Raw genomic sequence first — 6000 nt, 5'->3', positions numbered from 1 at the left:
ATCCCTTCCCCAGGTAACCATAAGTTCATTCACTAAAACCGAGTTACTCTTTTATTATTATTGTTATTATTTTTGCTTCCCTGAGGCTCATCAGAGACCTGCTGTTTTCCCATATCCAAAAGACATAACTATATTTTCAATTCAGCCCATTTTTCAATACCATTTGATAATACTGATTTTCTTTATCTGGATGTACCCACATCCTAACTTAGTGAACCCCCTTCTCAGTCTTGACTTCTGGCTCCTTCCCCCATCTCCCTGGACTCTGGTTTTGGAGTTAGGGGTAGAAAAATACTACATGAAATTACTAAGAAATGGAAAGTCTTAAAGTATAATATTAATGCTATAATATAAAATCTATGCCAAACAAAATAACATATTTTTCAAGTAAACAGATTGAATTTTAAGACATTAAATATTTAAACTACAAAAGAAATAAAAACCTGTTAACTATATACAAATGTCTCAGATTCTGGTGACTGAGGATTCTTGGCGCCCCACCTCCACTTTCAGTCTTCTCCTGAATGATCTCTGGGCATCCTTTGCTTATTAGCAAAGAGATCTATCTTGAACCCAGGAGCCATTATGAGTACATACTTGCCTTCATTCATTCAGGAAACATGAGGGAAAGTAGATGTTTCTTCAGGTGTTAAATCAAGAAGTAAAGGTGCCTTCTGGAATTATAGAAATGAGCTGCCAGAAGAGTTGAAAGCATAAAGAGTTGATTGGAGGTTGACTCTGGGAAACAAAAGGAGGTGAGGTAGTAAATCTTTCTTTTCTTTAAAGATTCCTCTGTTATAGATGATTTTGAAAATGTCACTCATGGACCATCTCATGACAGTCAACACAGTTAGTTATAAAAAGATGTGTCTTCAAGACTTTAAACCAGGATAATCAAATCAGAAAATCTGGGTTATTGCATGACATGGTAGATAGTGCTTAGAACTATAATTTTAAATATTAATTTGGCATTATATCCTAGGAATTTTTGTGGGTTTTTATTTTGTTAATTTTTATATCTAGTTCTTGAATTTTGCTTTTGGCACTGAAACAGCCAATATTTGTTTCTTTTAAATCTGTGTATTTTTTGTGATTCTGTTGTTTTAAAATATTTAAATTTTTATATTGAACTATCACCAGAATCTGAGACATTTGTATATAGTTAACAGGTTTTTATTTCTTTTGTAGTTTAAATATTTAATGTCTTAAAATTCAATCTGTTTACTTGAAAAATATGTTATTTTGTTTGGCATAGATTTTATATTATAGCATTAATATTATACTTTAAGACTTTCCATTTCTTAGTAATTTCATGTAGTATTTTTCTATTAAAAATATTAAAATCTGGTAAAAGTATATAAAATTTCTCATTTACAAGTATGAGTTTTTTTCAATCTAACCTTATAATTCTAACAAGTTTTACTTTATATATTTCACTACCATATTCTTGAGTGCAAAAGGCCCATGACTATTATATCATTTTTAGAGATTTTACCTTTCATAATTATAATATATTTCTCCTTGTCCTTTTTAAATGGTTTTCACCTCAAGAACTACTTTCTCTGTTATTAATATTGCCATATCTGCTTTCTTTTCTTTCTTACTTTAAATTTTTAATAGCCCCAATCTTCATCTATCTGTTCAGTTCAGCCTTTATATGCAATTTGCTTCTAATGTGTCTGTTGTAATAAGTATACAGGTACATGTTAACATGTTAACTCACAGAATCCGAGATTTCAAGTTATTTAAACTATAAATTTTTTTCCTGTAAAACTGTTGTATTTGTTCTATTTTCACCCAACTTCTGTTTTCCTTTTTGTTCTGTTTTGTTTACAGTTTGTTAATATTTCTTGGTGGGTCTTATTTTTTCTACTCTGATAATTATTGATTTTAATATGTTTTATCTGGTTCTTTATTTATTTATGAATGTTTCTATTTTATTATATTGATGATGAAATTTATGAAATATTCAATACATTTGTCCTTATAAATGATATTTGGGAATCCTTCTGGTGATATATCCTCCTTTCTGACCCTTATTATCCTCTATCCACTGAAGGTCTTTGATGGGGGGAATGTTTGCTGTTTTAATTTAATTTTAGACATCTTTATTATTGTAAACAAATATAATCCAACATTTTATTTTATTTTAATCTTATTTTAAGCAAAATGATCCTTTTGCATTAAAGCCTATTTTTGTTTGGACAATGAAGTAATCTCATTAACTTCTTAATGTGTTTTTGTTTACATATTTCTTTGTTGTTTTTCTAAACAATTCTACTTTTCCACCAAGCCCTGGGTTTGATCCCTGGGTTGGGAAGATCCCCTGGAGAAGGGATTGGCAATTCACTTCAGTATTCTTGCCTAGAGAATTCCATGGACAAAGAAGCCTGAAAGGCTAAAGTCCATAGGGTCGCAAAGAGTCTGACATGACTGAGCGACTTGGCACTAGCACTATTTTTAATTTATAAATATATTGCAAACTGATAAATAGTATCATTTCCTCTATAAACTAGTAAAAGTCATAAGTATTATTTTACAAAATAAAATAAAATGGTTAATAGATATATAAAAAGGTTTAGCCTTACAATCATTTTAAGAAACAAATTAGTACTACAAAATGTTAACATTTTTACCTATCAAATGTGCCCTGTCCCCAGAAATATATCACAAGAATACATAACAGTAGGTAGTTTCCTGTGGTTAATTAATAAGAATGACAAATTGGAAGCACTTTAATTGCTCAAAATGGAAATGTGATCAAATAAATGACGGTACCATCCAGATAATGTAGTAATAGGCATTTGATATAATATTTAAACCCCTAACAATTATGTTCTTTAATGTGGCTAAGAAAAATTTTAGTCTGATAAATTATTACATGCTGGTATGACATGTGCCTATGCTTATGCATTTTGCAATATTTAGTCTAATATTTTTACCATAAATTGAATTAACTATACAGTACAAAAACAGAAATACCACCCTATACGCACACATATAGCATATATTCTGTCTATTTTAGAAAACCTAATAAATAAAAGTAATGAAATCCAGCTGTAATTTATAACACTAGATTTTTTGGATGCTTTTAAATCTTCTCAGTTGCCTAACTGTATTTTATAAAGTATCCGTAGTAATAATTTTAAAAGAAATGCAGAGAATGATGTACAAAAACTGGTTTTTACTAGTAGAAAACTAAAACAATGAACTTTTAATCAATGTTACTAGAGTTTTATGATGTATGGTATATTTAGAGACATAAACACATTTCTACCTATCTACACATAGGTATGTCTCTATGCGTGAATACATACTAAGTCACTTTAGTCATATCTGACTCTTTTTTACCCTGTGGACTATAGCCTAACAGACTCCTTTGTCCATGGGATTTCCGGACAAAAATAATGCACTGAGTTGCCATGCCCTTCACCAGTATATTTGTGTACATACATATGAATATGTAAATGTATATGTGGAACTGTGACTCAGGATTAAGGAAATTGGTGACTAGCAGAAATTCATAATTGCTTCTTACAGAACAGCAGAGAAGAAAACAGCTTGTTGAATTTCCTTTTCCTTCTAAGACAAGAAATTTGGATGAAGCCAATTAGAACCACTAAGACTGAGCAAAATGCACCTGCTTGTCTGATGGGTGATATTTAGAGGTCATAACCTAAATTTCTGCCACATGTTTTACACCAACATTTCCCAAATTTTCATATGACCCATGAAGAAACATGAAGCTTTCTTAAATCATGTAATCAACCACAATTTTTCTTTCTTCAACACCCAAAAACTCTTAAATATCTACTTCATCTTGCTATAGAGAAGACAGATTTGAAGTGGCTTCCTGCCTCCTGCTTGCCCCCCTTGCAATGAACATTTCTTTCTGAGAAAGACTAGTGCTTCAGTGTTTGACTTTTCATTGTGTGTTGACAAATTACTCAGTGTCATACATATATATGTATATGCATATCAGATAGATCAGGTGGAGAGAGACTTCTACTCTATTAGGCAGGCCAGCACCCACTCTCTGCAGGAAATAGTTACAGAAGAAAAAGATCTCCACCTCAATTCCCAAGAAGTATCTTGAATATGAAGTCTCTCAGAGGAGAGCTGTTAGGGAACCTACTGACCAAAACCACCTACCCTGGCCAGGCAAGATTGTAGTCACTTACATGAGTTATCATAACAACAAGAGGTCCTGGTAAGGAATGCAGAACTAATGAGCTACCACCAAATGGAAGAATTCAGGGAAAGTCAAAAGGAGAGAGGAGATGCCAGTCCATATGTCCTACCAACTACACAGAATCCTTCCTGTTCGAATCCATCTTGGCTGAGTGATGCATGTACCTTCAGTAAGGACTTTAAGTCAGAGTGATCTGCCAGAGACAACCTGAAAACTCATACTATCACCCTAAAACCTGAGACCGCAAGCCATGTGGCAGAGTGGTCTTCCTGGGTTCTCCTTCCTGCTTTCCACCTGGGAGCCCCTTCTCAATGAGGTCTCTTGCTTTATCAGTAGGTGTGTCTCTGCAGGCAATTTATTTTTGAGTATTAAACAAGACCCCACTCTCAAGCCTTGAAAGGGGTCCCGCTTGCAATAAGAGCAGCCAGAAGACCCAAGGAGGGTAGAGGAAAGTGTCTTCCTCCCTGGCAATACAGAAACAGTTGAATAAAATGATCTAAAAATACCAATAAGAAACTTACTGATATGCAATAATACTCATATTTAAGACAACATAGCAAAGTCATATTTGTTTTTATGAATATATATTGAAATAAAGCCTTATTATTTCTCAATGTTAACTCACATTCCCCCAACCTAATTTTTTTCATTTTTATGTTTGGTTTCAATGCTTGATCTATGTTTCTATATATTTTTAATTTTACAATAAAAATATGCAGTTTTCTGTTTTCTAACTCAATTTTATATTTTTCAAATTTGTCATGTTTTTTATAATCTTTATCTTCATTATTTTATTAACTACATGATACCACTGTGAGTTAATATAGGACATTTAGTGAACCTAGGTGATACTGTAGTTTTAGCTGTTTTTCCCTTTATGTTTTTGCCCTTAAAAATTACATGGCTATGAAAATCTATTTAGATACAAATTATTTCATTTTTTCTGATTCTTTCCTTAAAACAGATCTTCAAGAGTGGGTGTATGATGTTAAAATGGAAAAAAAAATTTCTTTTGGCTTCCATTAACTATCATACTCATAGTTTCTAAGGCAATTGCTCTGATTCACTAAGTTCTTGGCAATACAAAAGTGTTTTAAGCTATTCTGAGCTTTACTAAGATTAAATACCATAAACATCATTTTTCAAATAATTATTAATGTATGTTACCTCAATAGCATTAAGTATTTCTTTAACATATTACCTTCCTATTTTTTCAATTTGCAGAGATAGACTATTTGACCAGATTACTTTTTCACTTTAATATACTGTCTTATTTGAATTCTTTATTTAAATTACTTATTAGTTTATCATTTTAAAACTTTATATAAGCATTTTTGAAACCTGATTAAAAAAACAACTTTAAAAGCACATTTTGAGAAAGATATTTTATTACATACTAAATATGATATGACAGGAGATTATGTTAGGCAAAACAACAGCATTGTGTTTTTGTAAGAGCCTATGTTTTCAAAGGATGTTTATTGAAATATTTAGGAGTTAGTGGGTTTTTCATCTGCTTTAAAATGCTTCCTCAAAAAAAAAAAAATAAAGTAGAAAAATAAAACAATATATAAAGCAAAGCAAAAGTGCCAAAATCATGATACTTATTTTTTATTTATGATGAGTTTATGAGTTTTTATTTTACTCTAGTCTCTATTTCTGTCTTTCCCAATTTTTACATGCATTTTTAAATACATTAAAATGCATATACAGCTGAGCAAAGACTTAAAATATATTTTAGGTAAGTGTAACTTTTGTCATATTTCTTAACTAATCTTCTCTTTCATTCAAATTTTCAAATTTGGTGT

The sequence above is a fragment of the Bos javanicus genome, chromosome 2 (genome assembly GCF_032452875.1).
Source record: "Bos javanicus breed banteng chromosome 2, ARS-OSU_banteng_1.0, whole genome shotgun sequence".
NCBI lineage: Eukaryota > Metazoa > Chordata > Mammalia > Artiodactyla > Bovidae > Bos > Bos javanicus.
This window is presented reverse-complemented; position numbering follows the sequence as displayed.